Raw genomic sequence first — 20,209 nt, 5'->3', positions numbered from 1 at the left:
ATTTTAACTTAAGCGGATATGCGAGAGAGAAAACACATAGTTCCGCCTGTAGGAGTAAAATCGGAAGTTTGACAGAAGTTCTCAAACACTTATGTTTTGTTGCAGGCAAAATGCAAAATCGAATAAACAGTTTCCACCGTCCACTTGCACAATCTTAATGCGTTTTCCCATTAGTAAGATATTGTGAAAATTAAACATAACACTAACTTAAACACTAACTTAAAATTTACATTTCATCTATTTCATTAAACATCTCCTTTTCAAGTTCAACAAAACAGTATCTTTTGTTTGTGAACTTCTGCTTTGTACGCACCTTCCGGTAGATCTTTAGGACCGCCCCTAAAATGCTAGGCAATACGTTTCATCTCAACCGCAATAAGAAAAAGTGAAACAAAAATAGTAACGTTTGAGAAGTATTATTTGTTACGGTTTTACAAGACTATGGAATTCTTCTAACAAATAGACTTTACCTGGGTGCCAAGCCTTGGGCCGACTAGTGTCGCTGATTTAAACACGCGTCTGGCCGACCTAAGCTTATGCGGCGACCTTCACGTCAGGAGCGGCGGTCGCTCGGGCGCCAGCTCCCTCTCCAGGGAGGAAGCGCTGGGGTTGCTTTCAAGTGGGAGACACGGATCTCAGGTGGTGAGCGCCCACAAAAACAAAACAATAAAAAAAAAGGCAAAAAATATTGTGAATAATAATCGGGTTTATGTCCTGCCACCAACTACAGGTCTAAAATAATAAATCTTACGGCGAACCTTAACTTAAATATGTAATAATAGATCGGTTTTACAAACAAAATGAAACGAAAAGAATTTAATGTCCAAGATGGTCGTTCCACCTGGGCGGCGACTTCCTTCAGGACGGACTCCTCCTGGACCGGGGGGCGGCGATCTTGAATCTGGAAATCACTCGAAGACGGTACGGTGATCTGGGTGGGGAGCGCGGTGGCAGTACACGACGGTTTCGACTTGTGACGATGACGACAGAAAAAAAAACCGGTGACGGTGGTACGTTTTTTCGCTCGGGGGCGGTGATTCAAAAACCGATACGTAAACGGACAGGCGACCCAAAAGGTGCTTAGGGAGGTCGAAGGGTCGAAATGCACTTCTCAAAACTTAAAACTTGAAACTTGAAAAAAAAAAATCAACCACAGCACAAGGGCAGCACTTCTTCCCTTCCGAAGACTTCAGGCCAGAATCCTCTTCCACCGCGGCGGCGCGGCGATCGCGGCTTTACCCCCGGCTCTAGCGGTACGCGTCACGAAAATTCGCTTCCTTACAATATATTGCAATAAAATTTTACTTTATTTGTAAGAAGAAATTCCTGGAAAAAATTGGGCAAAGACAAAAATGATAGTATATTTAAATAAAAATAGGATTAATGATCCACCTAAGGCCATAAAAGACCAAATCTGGGAAATATTGGCTAAAAAAACAACCCCAAAAACGTTATCATTTAGATTTATACTCCCAACATCGTGAGCATTGGGTATTGAGGCTGCCACCTTACCACTGTCATTTGAACGCTATTGAAATGGCATGGTTTGAAGTTAAAATAAATTCTGATAAAATCATTCCAAGAACCAGATCTTCCCCTAATGATGTTTGTGCAACTTAGCAAAATGTAATTGATCAAGTTCCGACTGTGCATTTTAAAAATTACGTTAAACATACTGATAAAATAATAAATTATTGTGCTCGGGAAAATGAAAAAAATTTAGATATTCCAGAACAGAATGAAGTTATTATTAATGTTAATAATTCGGATGATAGTGAGAGCGGAAGTGATGATGATAACAACAACTTTGAAGATTTAAAGTCGATTTATAAACTTGCCGTTGACATTGATGTTCGCCGTTGACGTTGCCGTTGTAAGATAAATACGCAGCGAAGGTATGCGTCGTTTATATCATCCGTTGACGTTGCCATTGAAAGTTGGCACACCGTTGGGGTGACGTTCAAGATGACCAACTTTTAACTTTCGCCGTTACGTTGCCGTTGACGTTGGGTTTTCAACCAATCAAATTGCGGTACTGTCCAGTGTTTGTCAACTTGAAGGAAAATCCTCTGAAGTAGGGGCAGCATTTTTCTGGTTGACAGCACTAATTCCACGAAAAAAAAATGTTGATAGAGATAGTGATGTCCACTAATATTAAGCCATTTAATCACCTGTTTACCGAAAACCTCATATTTTAAATAGCTACCATCATTTTCTACATTGTAGTTTTCTGTCAGTACCTACGCATTGTTAAAGATAGTACTCGACGTTTAAATAAATAAAAAAAAAACAGATTAGGTATTATAACTTCAAGCGTAGTCTTCTTCTCCGCCCCTTAGCTTACGACGAATAAAAAAAATCATCAGAATTGAGATAGTGTGGGTGGGCGGGGCTTACAGTTTGCCTTTTTTTTTCTTAATATACATAGCCATCTTTTGACAACAAGAAATTTAAAACATGGTTAAAATGGTACATTACTGCAAGGAAGTATGGATTTTGCAATTATGGGGCGGAGCCTAATTGGAAAATCGACATTTCCTCATACAAATTTTCCATTTTAAACATGTTTTAAGTTCCATGTTGTGAAAAAAAGTCTACACATATTAAAAAAAAAGGCAAAATGTAAGTCCGCCCACCCGCCCTATTTCAAGTGTGATGACTTTTGTATTCGCCGTGAACCAAGGGGCCGGAGCTTAAATGCAAAATACTTATTTCTTTGCAAGAAATTAAAAACATGTTTTTGAGTATCCTGTTATTCAAAGAATACTATGCATATTAGGAAAATAAGGCAAAATGTAAACCCCGCCCACCCACCCCATCTCAATTGCGATGACTTTTTTATACTTTGAAACTTAGAACACGTTTAAAATGGTAAATTTTTGTAAGAAAATATGGATTTTGCAATTAGGCTCCGCCCCTAGGTCTGCCAACGATGGAAAACTTCATTACTATTTAGATCAGGGCTGTTATGGGTGGAGCTTAATCTTTGGCTTTAATTTTTTCTTAATATATGTATGTATATAGTCTTCTTTGAATAACAAGATACTCAAAAACATGTCTTAAATGGTAATTTCTTGTAGAGAAATAATAACGATTTTGCAATTAAATTCCGCTCCTTTGGCTCTCGACGAATATAAAAAAATCATCACAATTGAGGCAGGGCGGGTGGGTGGGGCTTATATTTTACCTTATTTCTTAATATACGTAGTTGTATTTTTAGAACAAGAAACTTAAAACATGTTTACAATGGTAAATTCTTGTAGATAAAATCGAACTTGCAATTAAGCCCCGCCTCTCGATCTGACAATTAATCAAAAGTTCATCACAACTGAGAATTGAGATAGGGGCGGGTATGGGATGTGGCCTAATCTTTGACTTTACTTTTTTCCTAATATACGCAGTATTCTTTGAACAACACAATACTCAAAAACATTTTTAATTTTTCGTAGAGAAATAAGGATTTTGCACTTAAGCTCCATCCTCTTGGCTCACGACGAATAAAAAAAATCATCACAATTGGGGTAAGGCGGGTGGGCGGGGCTACATTTTGCCTTTTTTTTTTCTTAATATGTGTAGACTTATCTCGACAACAAGAAACTTAAAACATATCTAAAATGGTAAACGTTTGTAGTAATCAACTTAAACCCTCCACTTTTCATCTACAACCCCTTTAAATAAGGCAAAAGTTGAACATCAAAGTTACTATCAACGGCAACTTGGCAACGAAATTTATAACTGCATTGGGAACGTCAACGTCAACAGCAAGTTTAGAAATCCCACTTTAGATGTCGATATGTTATAACTTGAAACTTTTTCTTATTAAAGCTTCCGTTTTTTCATTGTTTAATGAATTTCAATTAATTAAGTAATTAAATGATCCAGTTGATAAAAAAGAAAAGTCAAAATTTACCATTTTTTTAGCTGATAGTTTAACATAATAGCAGAATATAATAGTTTTTGATGGTGTACTGTATTCATTCAAAATAAAGTTGTTGTTTGAAATATAACAATTGGAAACAAAGGATGTACGCTACTAATTCATGAGTCTCCCAACTTAAAAATTCAATTTGCAAAAAGTAAATATTGACTTTCCTTTTTTAGTACCTGTAGCTGTCAATAATTGCGAATTTGAAATTTGGATTTATCCATTGCAATATATTCGTAATATATAAGAAATCACTTACGAAAATGTTTTAAAAAATATCACATTCTAAGTGTTTTTGACTAGGGGTATTTCCACGACGTGTCCGTCAGTTTGATAATTATTGTATACATTTTAGGTATGTTATTAATAAATAAAATTTTTTTAGTAATTTCATCCATTGAGCAGTAACAACAGGATTCTTAAATAATACAAAATGATGCGCATTCAAAAGGAAGGTAACAATGGGTTTACGGCATTCGTGAACTTAAATTTTTATTTTACAATAGGTAATTTAATAGCAATATTGTTAAAAGCAGTTTCTTATTTACATTTGTTTTTATAGCTGTGGGCTACAAACTATCTCCCGAATCTTTCTAGAAGGATGTGCATAATGTGCAATATTTAACTACGCGAGTTTTAAGTTAATAATAATCAAAGGCGTAAAAAATCGGTTTAACTCAAGTTGTACCTTTAAACAGATAAAAATCCACCAAGAAACAAACGCAAGTTGAACGACGTTAGTTTAAAACTTGTACATGCAACAATATTCAAGCATCAATATTCTCGAATTTTGTATAATTAATTCTCCTAAACTGGACTGTTTTAAGTTGCTACTGTAAAAGGTACTATAGCTACAGGAAAATATAATTGTATAAGTTAGAAACAGTGTGTGCATTATTCAAATTAAATTGATTATTTTCTGAGTGCCACTGAATTTTGTTAAAATTAAACATGACGTAACTATTGATCATAAATAATTTTCTAGCAAATGTTAATTGATAAGTATTAAATAAGCAACAAGAAACCACTTTACTACTTTAATGTTATATTAAATACGTGCTAGCAAACTTTATAATGGCAGATTTATGTGACTACAAACTTCTCAAACGATAAGGGATTAACCTACATTGGGGTATTAGCTGCATGTTAATTCAAACCGCTAATATTTAAATTCCACTGGGTTTGTCAACATCGGAACCTATTTACTGCTCAAGAAGTATCACTTGTTAAAACTAAATATTTGTACATAGTTTCCTGCAAACAAATTTCTCAGTATACAATTTTTCTCCGGTTTTAAAACTTTTCACTTTACTACGTGTCCGTTTATTTACGCCTTTTAATTATCTTACTTACATTTACTTATCGGTGCTAATTTGTAAATATGTTTGTTTCGGTTTCTTCTAATTCTGAACCGCTCGTAAAGCTATTAATTCTTTTCAATATTTCCATACCACAAGTGACGAAAAATCTCCATTCTTTTTCTTTCCTTGAGAAATTTGGAAATAATTACACAGCACTTAGATTTACTCAGGAAACAATAACAACAGTCAATGAGCGATCGTTTTGATCGGTTGAACAAACATATTGAAACTGTCTGAAATAATATAAAATGATTTAAGATAACTGGCCCGAATTTGCGAAAACAGTTCCAGTGTTAAAAATGAATTTAGTTTTTTTGCAGTCGTAGGTATCTAGACTAGAGGGGTCTGAGTTGGCAACAAAAGTTGCAGAACATCTTTAATATGTGATGGTAGGTTTTGCAAAAAATTGAATGAAATTTTTTAGAATAAATATCTATCTTGTAAAAGTTAATAAGATACCAGATAATTCAAAATATTCCTGAAATTTTGTTACCGAAAGAAAGAAATCCGGAGGGATCCCAAAGGAAATTAGTTGATCTCATGAGTCTGCTAAGTGAGGAAAAAATTATCCGAACTTACTTGCTGAGTTTATTTCATCAGTTTATATGATGGATGGTAATCGCAACTTTAATATTAATTTTGACCCTTCTTACAATCCTAGTGTTGACGGAGTATCTCTAGTATACTATTAAAAAGTTATGTTTTTCAATCTCTTTATGTCCACTATTTCTCCACTACTTTTTTACGGTATTTTTGGGCGAAAACATATTTCCCAAAATTTGTAAATATAGTTAGGGTACTCCTAGTTTTAGATCTGGCGTTTGTGATAAAATTGACAATAATGAGTCTGTAATCAGTCTATAAGTAATTCTTATAATTTCGATTTGATCTACTACCAGGGGCCGCTGTTGCCAGGGGCACAAGGCTAGGTGCCCCCCCTAAAATTACAACGTCTGCGATCACACTAGACATAGGAAAATAGTAATTTTCAATATTTAAAGAATTATCCGGAAATTTGTGTCAGAATTATCAAAACTAATTTTTTATCTGGCTCCACTTGTATAAAATGTATCAAAACTTACATCCCCTTACATCTAAAGATGTTGTGTCTTGGATATATGATATGTTTTAGACGTTTTGTTTACACCGTTGCCATGGAAACCGTGCGTCTAGTCGCGGTATTCAGCTGGAAACGGGTTCTGTTCCGACAGTGCCCACCAGCAGTAACTCAATTGCGGGTTTTAATTTTCATTCTGCGCGAGTGAAAGTGCTTGATTGTAAATAAAAATAATGAATTCGGTTGAATATTTAATAAAAATTCTTCATCTGTGTCACGATAATAAAATTTTAGTGAAAAATTTAGGGAGAGCCATCCCCGATTTACTAAAGTGTTCATTGCAAAGCGAGAGACTTTCATAGATATTCTAATAGACGTAACATGTCTATATTATTGGATGTACGGTTGTTAAAAAATAAATAATAAATTGTTTTGTGTTGTGTGTTTCCTCAGTAATGAGTTAAATCCATCGCCCTGGATTAATACTGGCGTGGATGATCTACGGCACGAAAGTATGTGGACAAATACTTTTTTACTTTTATTGAATGTATTTTTGTAATTATTTCCGTCACACAATTTCGTCTATTGATTGGTAATAACAACCTGTTTTATATTTTCATATTTAACTCATCAATCAAATTGTGTCCCCCCATTTCAAAAGGTCACGAGCCGCCACTGTCTACTACTATTGTTATCTTCATGAAGCGTTCGCACAAAAACTGTAAACAAACAGACTCTATTTATATACCTGTACTTCTCGAAGATTTAAAAGTTGACGTCACAAATTAGGTCAATCAGGATAGTCAGCAGACTGACATTGTTTTCAACTAACACATTCCAGCAATTTAAAATTGGTAATAATTTACCTTATATTTCCACTGTTTCTACTAGAGTAGGTACCATAAGATTTCCATTACAACCCTACTTCTTTTTAAATATACATAAATTATTTCATTTATATTGATGATTTGAAATTGTTTAAAATTATTCAATAAATTAATTATGCATTGCACTTATACTTGAACCAAAATATATTGCTAGAATGGATGGACAACAATTAGGTGCCGTTAAATTAAAAAGAAAGGTCTAAATACAGGTGAACAAATACAGATTCCTTGAAAAATTATAAAATTTAATTTTGCGATTTTATTTTTTATGTTAATCACTATAGGTTAAAGTAACTATTAAAGTACAGGTCAAGAAGCATGCTCTAAGTAGGTTTCAAGTGAGTTTTTCCACAACAAAATTTTGTGGCGACGTCATCAATAATTTAGGAAGGACATGTGTATCAGTTTGAATAGGTGCAGTATAATTCTAATAATAATAGTACTGTATATTCAAATTTTTGGAAAAATGCCTCATTCATTAATTTTTTGGGTCACCTGTATAAGTAATTGTAAAACATATTTATTAATCCTTTGATGAACCACAAGTATAGAGCCATAATATTTTGTGTATTTTAGAAAGAAATTATTCGACAAAAATCGATACATTTTGATTTACCATGCTTACAATAACCTTGAAGGGCTCAGTTTTGTAGTCTCAAAATTAAATTGCAAAATTGCATCCCCACCAAGATGATCATCTCGACGTCACATTTTAGTTTCTTGAGATTAGTTGTTCAACAGGTCATTTAATTTTCAAGATTATGCTTCAAAACATCTCTTTCTGTGGTTATTTAAGAAGGATTTTATTGGTTAGAATTTTTGTAGAATATACAGTACCAGGGATTTTTCCATTAATTATTTTTAATTAATTAAGTAATTAATTTTTGTGCACCCCTAAGTGCAAATATTAGATCTATTAGTTATAAAAATTTCACAACTTCTCGTCATTTTATCTGAAGCTCTCATTGACAGAAATGCAACATTTTTACAATTTTTACAACACCCGTTTCCTTTGGGTTTTATTGCCCTAATTCTCTTGTCAAGTTCCACTAAATGGTGACAGCCATCGCAAGATATGAGAAAAAATTAATTTCGTTTGTGGCGTTCATCTAGAATTATTATTAAAGTTTTGAGCGAATCTCCTGAAAGACAGTTTCATTATTCTCTTTTATCCCGGATTAACTTTTATTAAAAACGCAATTTTTATTTATTGACACATTTCAGTTTGAGGGAATTGCGGAGGGTCCGAAATTACAGTGCTTTGTGGTCGTAACGAGGGTTTCAAAATGGTTGCTAACACTCAACGGTAGTATCAAACACACACGTGTTAATATTAAGTACAATTAAAATTAAGTAACGTTAAATTTATTTCTCCATAATTCTTCCAAAAACGCTGTTCGATTAAATTCTGCTTTCATCTAGTTGTAAATACGTAATAATTAAAAATCTGCTCATTTTAACCCAGTTATTATGCATTTCCGCACACATTTCTCACTTAACTATATTCTCGCCTACCCTCCACTGAATTAATCTAGTCCAAGGGTCCTCATAACGTAAGCCCCCGTGATAAACGTGCATGTTAATTCTCTCATAACGACCACTCTTAAGCCCTCCAAAATTGAAATTTGTGCAAATATGCGGCCACCAGGTAGCAGCTTTTCCAAAACTCCTTGCTTCGCACTAAATAATCAAAAACAAAAGTTTGCTACTTGTCAGAAACTTGTGCAAATACGAAACCCCACGTTTACATCTAATTAATTTCTCTGCACCCTCGCACACCTCCTGCTGGGTCTTTTAAGCATTGTCGCCGACACAATGACGGCGAAGATCTCCGAGACCCGTCCTTAATGAGTAGATGAGAGGGCCATGATTAAGATTACGACAGATGCTGATGAGGAGTTGAGCATCTTGGAAGTTATGAGAGTGGGAAAGTTTAGTGTTCTATCCACAGGGTTCGTCGCCTCATTTACCCACTTTCGTAACTCACAGAGCGTACATTCATGTGATTGATATAGGGATAAGTTCAGCTGGAGAGGCAGGGGCTTAGTATATGTTGAGAAATTTGAGGAAATTATGACTTTTGTTCCGTAGTGTTGGTAACAATAGTTAAAAAGTCATGTTTCTTAAATGGTTACCTTCCGAAAGAATTCAAATGTGATAATGATAAGGTTATTTCTGTCCAGAAGAAACGATCTAAACATGATGTACTAAATTATAGACCTGTTTCTTTGGTGTCAGTTTTCTCTGCAGTTATAGGAAAACTGCTGTACCTATAATTGAATCATTCAATTCTAAAGCGAAAATATATTGTTATCTAAGTTGCCAATTTGAATTCACACCACAATTCACACATAGGTATGTTCACGGAAAGCGCTATATTTGAATCGCTGAATTAATTATAGACAGCATTGATAAAGGAGAACATGTAACTGTACTTTGAGCTACAAAAGTATTTGACAGGTTAATTAAGGTATAAAACTATATTACTTCTACATCAGAAGCCTACCAATAGAACTTATAAAATCATGTTTAAGTAATAGAACCTTACGGTACGTGGATAGTTAGACAAAATCAAAAATAATAATATATTTTCAACACCACTTAAAATTACTACTCTGTTCCACAAGGCTCTATATTAGGCCCTCTTTTGTTTGTTATATATGTCAACGATCTGGCAGAATCTGTCCAACTATCAGTATGTTGATGAGACTTCCTGTTTAATCAGACAACATTAGGAAATAATTTAATTAAAAGCGTGACAGACTGGTGTACAAAATTAACCTATACTTGCATGTAACGGAGAACGAAAATACGTATTATTTAAAACAACTAGAGTATATAGTAAATTGTGTAAAGCCTGTTTTGTAATAAATAATGTACGCAACCTTAACACTAATATGCTAATAATCTATTACTACTCCTGCATAGAATCTACTTTTACGGTATGGTGTATGGTCTTATATTCTGGGGAGCCTTTAGTTAAATTAATTATGCACTTGCAACCCAAAAAAAAAGGTCGAGGGTGTTTTCGACAGAACTTCCCTCGCCCTTCAAGTATAAAATATCCAGCTTTTTTTGGAAAATTATAAAATTTGATTCTACGCATTTTATTTATTTTTTATGAAGACCTCTATATATCGGGTGTCCGGAAAATGGCGGATTAGCGCTTCAGTACGTTATGAACAGGGGTTTCGGGACTCCTAAAAAAATAATAAAAAAAATCATTTTGATGTAGATTACGAAAAAAACGTAATTTTGTGAAAGTAAAATTGGCAACATTGCACGTACCTAATGCGTGAATACCGCCGGCTTACTTTCTGATTTCTTAGTATTAGTAGCGATGGTGACTGAAATCCACCTTTTATTTTCTTTAGGACAATAACCGATAGTCATTCATTAATCGTTGTACATTATTATTAATAAAACAAGCTATTATTTTTAATTAATAAATAAACAAAAAAAAACATTTAATAAGACATTTATAAATTATAAACATAAACAAATTCAACAAAAGAAAAATCCATTAAAGCATAACCAACTAAACACTAGAGAAGATGCTTAAAATTCCTGCCTTGTGCATATAAGTAAGCTTGTAATGTTCAAATTTTGATCAGTTTTTGTAAAAGTTAGTCATCAGTACCTGCTAAGATAAAACTGATTGTGTCAAATGAGATACCCTTTAAGAAAAGAGAGGGTGGGTAGGCGGGGATAGTAGCTGCTAGGGTAAGAGCACCAGTAAAGCAAAAGTTAAGGAAGTTCAGTCACAAGAAAAACCCCCAAAACGTTAATTGCATGAATAATATTTCAATATTTTTCCAGTTTTATTTAGAAAAGTTGCATAAAATAAATGTACTATTCAGTGAGAATTAAAAATTACAAATGATATATTTACAATTTATTGAAATTTGAACACACTAAAATACCAGTGAAGAAACAGTTCCATCCAGTTACGAAACCTTTAGTGAACCAGTAAAGAAACAACAGTAATATTCGGTAACAAAACTTTATTTTTCTGTGGGAACACATTTTAAATTATTCCTAGGGTAAGTAATACCATACCAGAGGCCGAATAGTTGCATAAGACTGTTAACATTTCTTTTTCAGGACCATTGGCGATTTCATAAAAATTTTTATATTTTTCTGGACCAAAAAGTTTTCCTGTTTTAGGACAGAATTGTACCCCAGTTTCATCTGCGTTATAAATTCTTGTGGGATTAATCATTATGTCTTCTATTCTTTCTGTTTATAAATAGGATTTCAATTCTGTAAACCGTTCCCTTATGGCATCTTCTGTTACGCTAGCTCTTGCTTTCTCTATTTCTTTTAGCCACTTCTGGATTTCTCTGCAAAAATAATTTTAGCCATTTTCTTCCTGGACGGTTATCTATGAATGGATTCTTTTTATTTGTTTCAGTTATGATTTTTTGTATAGCATTTACAACTTCTACTGGATGCATTGGAAAACCAAGCTTCGCTTTGGCAACAATCCACTTGCATTATAGTCTCCTCTTTTTCTTTTAATAGCACTGATGGTGGGCCCATTTTTCGCGCCAAAGGCACTTTGTTTCTAATTTTTTTACTCAATGTGCTCTTTGGTATGTTATACTGTCGGGCTGCCTCGCTTAAAGTTAAAATTGTATTTTTAACATCGTTTATGGCTTTTAGTAAAGTTTCATGGGAGTAGGCAAATCTTGGTTTATGAGGAGCAACTTGAGCCATTTTTAAACTAGAATACCAATAAGACAAAATATTGTCACTATTGATTCAGATAATACAAAATTTTAAACAATCAAAATGAACACCAGTTAAGAAACGTAGTGGCGATCCAATTAGGAAACGTTGCTTTTATCTGTTTCTTTACTGGTTAGGGCAGTGAAATATGCCTCCAGAGTCGTAATATCCAATCCCAATGCCAAATACATGTAAATAAAATATCTAACTCCAGATTTATGGCAATTCGCCCGAATACCAGTAAAGGAACAAATGTATCTTTACTGGATTTGAGCAAAATTGTGGTTCCAGTAAAGAAACAGTTAATATTATATTAAAGAGCAATAACAATGGCATAATTTATAGCTTAAATAAAAGAAAAATTTTAAATCAGTCACTCCAGAATCATTTGCGCCGCTTAAAATTATATAGTCCAAGTGAATTGGTCTTTTCAAAGTGATGTCTAAACACCTACCTTATTAGAAAATGCAACGAAAGTCAACACCTCTGCGTGTGGTCAACTCAAGACTAAATTCTATAAACAGCGCATGCCTTGCCTATGGCTTACTGCGAAATCTGGTTTCAGTAGTTTTAACTAATTTTTTTAAATTTTGCGGGAAACTGTGTGTGTTTCTACAAACTTAATATGCTAAAAAGATGACAAAAGGTTTCTTCATTGGAGCTGTTTCTCTACTGGTACACTTACCCGGATCATTATGGTCAATACATTAAGATGCAAATACACTCTTCTCAGTCAAAACCCATTACGTGGACGAGACATATCACTGATGTTGGGATAGCAAAGCTTCGACAGTCTTTGCTTGAAGTTGATTGGAGTATTTTCTATAGGCCTTTATTAGATGTCAACGCTGCAAGCTCAGTTATAGTTGGTACGCTCTCCCAGCTTATAAACGAACATCTTCCCCTGAAAAAGTGCAAAAATGACCAGTCGCAGATTGCTCCATGGTTTAGTAAAGAGCTTAGGCAGTTTAGAGACACTTTGAGCGCCGTAAAAATCGTAAGTGAAGTTACAAAGGGCCCCGTAGATATAAATACTCTGAGAAGATTGAAAACTGACTATAATAAATTAATAAATGAGACAAAGAAAAAAGCGTACGACTCATATATAGAGCGGGCCAGCTCCGTGTCGAAGGGTGCTTGGCGACTAATAAATCACGAACGAAACAAAAAACAACATATTACTGGAAGTGCGATCTCAAGTGAGAAATTTAACCTGCACTTTACGTCTCTCCCAGAATCAGTCGTTAAAAATCTTCCACCAGTAGCGGGCACACCAGGTGAATATATGTCAAGTAGACCCTCCCCTGCTGGTTCATTTTTTCTTGTACCAACAACGATAGATGAATTGATCTCGACGGCAAATTCTCTAAAGAATACAAACTCTTTTGATGTCTACAATCTAAACACCAAAATAGTAAAAAAAACTATCGATATCTACGCGAAGCCTCTCTGTAAACTTATAAATGCATGTTTTTCTCAGGGAGTCTTTCCAGATGCTATGAAAAAGTCAAGAGTAGTCCCAATTTTCAAAAATGGTGATCCACAGGACGTGAACAACTATCGCCCGATCTCCATAATACCGATTTTAGGTAAACTAATTGAAATACTTGTTAAAGTTAGGCTCTCGAACTTTTTATCAAAAAATAAAACACTCAACAATCTCCAGTTTGGTTTTACATCTGGAAAGTCGACAATAGACGCTGTTTTAACTGTAATTGAGGGTATTGTTGAGGGTTTTGAGGAGAACATGCACACCTCTTTGGTCTGCTTTGACCTCAGCAAGGCCTTTGATTGTGTCGATCATGGAAACCTTCTCGAAAAATTGGCACACTATGGAATTCGGAGAACTGCTTGGTCATTTTTCGAATCTTACTTGGGAAACAGACAACAAAAAGTTGTTGTTGCCAATGAAGAGTCACTATATCGTAACGTGAAATATGGCGTACCGCAGGGATCCGTCCTGGGACCACTATTGTTTCTGTTAATGATAAACGATTTAGACGACGCAATTCTGTTCGCAGATGATACCACCAGTATAGTCTCTGACAAGGATCCAGTTAGACTTAAAGAACTAATAAACGAAAGGAAACAGAATATAGAAACTTGGTTTAATACAAATGGACTATGTCTTAACAAAAATAAGACGCAGGAATTATTCCTATCGACAAATCCCACTTTGCTAAATGGAAAAAATATTAAACTTCTAGGTATAACGATAGACGATGGTTTAAACTGGCAAGCACACATCAACCAAGTTTCTTCTAAATTAGCTAGCACCATTTTTCTCCTGAGAAAATTACGACCCTTACTGAGCTTCAATTTACTCCTTTCAGCCTATCACGCTCTGTTCCAGTCTCGTCTTATGTATGGTATATTGATTTGGGGAAGTAGTAGTTATGCGATTAAAATATTCCGACTCCAAAAACGAGCGGTCAGAATTCTTGCAAATGCCAGCTTACGTGACCATTGCAAGCCCTTGTTCCTAAAATACGGCATCTTAACATTTCCATGTCTTTACATCATTAGTATGCTAATTGAAATCCATAAGAAGCAGAAAACGATGGTTAAAAATTCAGATGTTCATTCGTATAATACTAGGCAAGCTCAGCACATCAAAACTGCTAAATACAAATTCACAAAATCCATTAAAAACTCCTTGGACATAAGTATGTATAATAATCTCCCAGAATCATACAAAAACCTTCCACTGACAACGTTCAAACACAAAATAACGAAACATTGTAAAATGCACAATTTTTACTCGGTGGATGAATACAAACAAACACCTCCTATTCATTTATAAAGTATGTGTCGATCTTAAATAGTTATATGTGGAGGTTTTTGTTGGACGTTACTAGGTCTTGCCTTACACAAATTCCATGTAGATATTGTAAAAAATTTGTTTTGTTGTATGTTGACGTGTACAAAAACAGTGTTATATGTTTATATGTACAAATAAATATGTTATGTTATGTTATGTACCCTAAGATAAAACTGATTTTGGCAAATGACATACCCCCTAAGAAAAGAGAAAGCGGGTGGGTAGGGCTAATAGCTAGATAAAACTCATTTTGGCAAATGACATACCCTCTAAGAAAAGAGAGGGAGGGTGGGCGAGGCTAGTACCTGCTAAGATAAGACTGAGTTTAGAAATGACGTACCCTCTAAGAAATTTAGTTAAATTATAAGAAAAGAACTGGACGCTCCACAGCATTTTCAAATTCTTTCCAAACAGGAATATCTAGAATCTCAAGTTTCTTTTAAATTTTTCAAAAAAAAAAACGGAGTCCCAAAATTAACTCAAAAACAAGTTAGGTCAGAATTTTCCAAAAACAGAACACCAAAGTCCCCCAAAATTGTTTTAAATAATTTACCAAAAAAAATCTCCATGGACTCCCAAAATAATACACCATGGGTACCCAAGAGTCCCCCGAATTAAAAAAAAAAAAAAACAAAACACCGCGGCACTCAAGACTTTTTCGGATTCGTAAAAAATAAAACACTAAAAGCTCAAAAGATTTTTTAAGTTTATCCAGCAACAAATTACCAGATTCCTGTAAATTTATCCGAAAGTAAAACACGAGGGGACCTAAAATGAATTGCCAACATTTTAAACGTTTTTGATACGTCAAACATTTTTAACTGCTTACTCGATTTTTGCTGATTTGTACCTTCGCTTTATATCAGGCAAACATTGTTGTCAAATGAAATGTTATCCAAGTATTATAAAAACAACACAACCACTCTTTGTACATTCAACTGAAATGATAAATTAAACATGGTCATAGGCGAGAGAAATATTAACTAAAAGTTTTATTACCAGTTTTTGCGATAATGAATAGGTTTGTTTAGTTGTTAAATGTAGCAAAAGAATCAATTTTAAAATAATTATAACTCTACCAAAACGTAAGAAGAAATTTTTTACTACTTTTCCCAGACTCACCAGTTAATTGTAAAGAGTGTAGCGGAGAGTTAATCTGCCATTTTTCAGACACCCGGTGTAGTAAAATAAATCTAAGAATGTAATGTTAAAGCAAATGTAAAGAAACGTGCTACGCCTATGATTCACGGGAGTTTCTTCTTTACAAAAGTTTGTAATGACGTCATCAACATTACAATATAATGTAAAATCACAAGTATAGACTCATCATATTTTGCACATTTTCGATAAGATGGTTTATTCGACAATATTCTGAGATGGCGATGACGTCATCGATTTATTAGAGGGGATAAACAGATTCATTTCGATTATTATGAATTATGGTAGAGGAGGTGGCGTACTTATATCAATTAAATTGCCATATTTGGTTTCACTTTTGTACACTAAATGGTCTTACTCAACTTAATTGTGTGGCAAATGCAAATAACCGTATCCTGGACGTCATACTTACTACTGAAGATCTTAAAGTTAGCATAGATAATAATGAATTTCCACTAGTTCCGGAGGATGCACACCATGCTTCTTTGAAAATGGTTATGGGTATGTCAAGTAGTGAGAATTTTCCTATGATGGACAATGCTGGAGCACCTAAATCTAATTTCCACAGAGCAAATCTAGTTCAGTTATATAGTCTTTCTTAGACTGACTGGACACCTATAGAAATATTAATGATCTTGAAGAGGCATCTAGTAATTTGTATTCTACGTTGTATGGTTTATTCTGCGAACCTGTTCACAGTCCTTCATGTAAAAGTAACAAATAGTCTATTTGGTTTACAAGAAGTATTATTGATCAAATAAGACAAAAAAATAGGCACTTGAGCAGTTTCGGAGGGACTAACTCTGAGTATCATTTAGACAAATTCCTATAGTTGAGAAAATATTTAAAGGTTGATATTCGCAGAACCTATGTGAATTTCATCAGAAATGCTGAACACAACGTTAAACAGGACCCTAAGACATTTTGGAAATTTCTGAAAGCAAAAAAAGGCTATAATGGGATTCCAGCGGAAATTACTGATGGTGAAGTCATCGTATCATCTCCCCACCACATTGTAAATGCATTTGCTCGGCGATTTGCAAAAGTCTTTCAAAGTAGTGATCATGGCTGTGATGAAAAATATGATACTGATGCTAGTCCTTGTACCATATGTGACAAAAGCTGTTGTACTTCCACTGTGATAAATGCTGTGTACCTTCTAATGTGCTATATGCGTTTAATATAAATAATAGAGTGATATTTTAAAAGCGGTGAGTAGATTTAAGTGTAATAAAATAATATAACATCAGGTCCTGAAAAATGTACCTGCCTTTTTGATTGTGAATTCTAAGTAGTTGTTTATCATCACCTTTGTGTTATATTTTTAATCTTATTCTTAATAGTTGTTGCTATCCTAAATTTTGGAAACTGTCTCGTATCTTGCCTATCTTTAAAGGTGGAGATAAGTCTAATATCGATAAATGTAGACCTGTTGCACTTCTTTCAAATTTTGCCAAGTTGTTTGAATCGATCTTGTCAACGGTTATTTACGTAAATATATATGTATTTATATTATCCCGGAACAACATGGTTTTATGAAGGGCAGCTCCACAGTAACCAACTTGTATGACTTCACACAGTTTACCTCCCAGGCTTTAGTTAAACAATAGATAACAAGTTGACGTAGTATACGCTGATTTGACCAAGCCGGATCTTGGTGTAATAATGGATAAGACTTTGACTTTTATACCTCACACATCGAACATATTACAAACTCAGCTATGAAGATCTTACGCTTTATTATAAGAAATAGTTATGAATGTTCCGATCTATATGGCATTAAATTGTTATTTAATAATTTAATTAGAAGTAAGTTAGAATATTGTAGTGTGATATGGAATTCATCTCAACAAATACACATAAAAATACTGGAAAGTGTATTACTTAAATTTTGTAAATATCTCCATTATAAGAAGTTTAAAGCTTATCCACGTCACTGTGATCATAATTTATTATTAAAATTAGTCGATAAAAACTTTAATGTTTTTGCAGAGAATAATAAATGGCAGCCAAGACTTGCCAAGATAAGACTGATTTTGCCAAATGGTATACTTTCTACACTTCATTTTCTTAGAGGGTATGTCATTGCCAAAATCAGTTTTATTTTAGCAAGTACTGATGACTAACTTTTACAAAAAATTCATAAAAATTTGTCCTAGCTTAATTGAAGTCATAAACTTTAGTGTTCCAAGATTGCAGAGTAGAACAAATGTTCTTTTTTATTATGAAATACCTAGCACACATCATCACTTTAACGGTCCCCTATTAACAAGTTTAAGATTAGGGTGGCATCGGAACATTTGGATATTTTTACTTCCCGAGCGTAAGCAAAGGAAGTATTGTAATCGAGTCCGTCGACCGACTCTCTACTTTTACATATTCTCGACCTTTTATGACCCCTAGAGGACGAAGAAATAGGTCCCCGTTTCCGTCTGTCTGCCGTCCCGGATTTAATTAGACAGATAATCTCCGAAAGTACTGGGCCGATTGTTGTCAAATTTTGTATTTATATTAGGTACAGCCATTCCGTATGAAAGTTTCTCAAATCCAAAATTTTAAAAACTCTTGCATTAAGATAATATATTCTTTAACACGGACTTTAGACCCCATATATAAGAATTTTCAATGATATAATAATTATTTTCTCACGATAATGTAACAGAACATAATGTATATACATTAAGTCAAGAATCAACGTTGTTGTGAAAAATATCACCTAAAATTAAATTGCCACGGATTTTGCTTTTGTTTTCGTTTGTCAGATTTTTACTGCAGGGCATGTTACCAAGAATGTTTACTTGTGATCTGGGCAGATAAATTTGTTAAAGAAGGTATATATACCATGATTAATCCATTATAAACAAATTTCGTGCAAGTTGTACCGTCCGTATCCGTCTATTTTGGATAAGTTTTAATTCTTTGTGGAATCGGGATAAACGAAGTGAACGTGGGGCATTTTTTAAACCAATTATACGCAACAATGAAAATACTGTGTTACTAGAATTATTTGCCGTGTTATTTACAAATTTTGATTCAACATAGTTTGACCCGTCCGTAACCCTTCGAAATTTTAATTTTGTTATATTTTGCCGATTTCATTTGATATTTGTTACAGAAATGAATAGTAATAATAAAAATATAAATAAAAAATAATACATTTTTTAAAAACAAAAATACGAGAAAAGAACAGTCAAAATGCGTAAATTTCGGGAAAAATTAAATGAAAACGTTGATAAAAAAGTATACCTCGAGAAAGACCTGAAGGACCGCCACCTTTTCAATGAAGATTTACTAGAAAATATGAGACTTAAAGAAGCTGGACGAAAAAAAAATACCCGGCAAAAGTGAAAGAAATACAAAAAAAACTTGCGTCCTTATATGTGCCCAAACATTCGAAAAAGGTTTGAAAAAAGTGGAAAATGCACTTCCTAAAAGAACTAGTTCTACGGAATCTTACTTTTATCTCTGCAAAAAGTAGGGTTCCTCATGTGAATATTTTGTATGTTACAAATAATACTATTTAAGAGAACAACATCAAACAAATTCAAAGCCAGCATTTTTTTTTAACTAAATACGTCTGAACTCTTGGTTGGACGTACACATCGTTCAGAATCGTTTGTTTGTTAAATTTTTCCTAAAAAAATAGTTCAATGCAAAAAAAATGTTGTCCCGTCCGTAACGTCCCGTCGGTAACCTCTTAAAAAAAATTATAATTCTCATCCTTAAAAATGTATTATTACTTTGCGTACTGGAAAATGTGTATTTCCTTCGACACAACTGAATAACCATTACTTCATTATTAAAAATTTACATATGTCCCAGAAATAATTAAAAATATTGCGAACATTTTTCACTGCTTGAATTTCATGTCCCGTCCGTAACTACATTGTTTCGCCATTTATTTCGGAAAATTAAATACTTAAATTTAAAATACCTTGACAATTCGAAACCTTCATTTAATATACAACAACTCACCAAGTTATAATGAAATCTAACAACAAAAACCAAAGAAATTTTATTAAAAAGTTGGTAAAAATCGTACGAAATGTCCTGTCGGTAACCGTGGAATGGCTCATTAGGAATATCATGTAGATGGTAAAACACTAACCACAATTTGTTTAGTCATCCCCATCACTAATGTGATGACGTCACTTCAAAATTGTACATAGAAAATGGAAGAAATAACATAATCCTACACATGTAGTTTATGACTCGGCATTGAGTTTTTACCCCAAACGTCCAGATTTTTGGAAAACAAATCAAAAGTTT

At 33.8% G+C, this 20,209-nt stretch overlaps 1 protein-coding gene across 2 annotated transcripts in view; it reads right to left on the bottom strand.

Annotated features, from left to right (window-relative positions):
* LOC135144785 (protein prickle-like) overlaps positions 1 to 20,209 on the bottom strand; it is an 889,236-nt gene that overhangs the window by 491,802 nt on the left and 377,225 nt on the right. The gene's annotated exons all lie outside the window — the stretch shown is intronic.

The sequence above is a fragment of the Zophobas morio genome, unplaced genomic scaffold (genome assembly GCF_036711695.1).
Source record: "Zophobas morio isolate AGI-343-1 ecotype UQ-CSIRO unplaced genomic scaffold, CSIRO_AGI_Zmor_V1 ptg000108l, whole genome shotgun sequence".
NCBI classification, from domain to species: Eukaryota; Metazoa; Arthropoda; class Insecta; order Coleoptera; family Tenebrionidae; genus Zophobas; species Zophobas morio.
The sequence above is the reverse complement of the archived record's forward strand: the minus strand, read 5'-3'. Positions and strand labels throughout refer to the sequence as shown.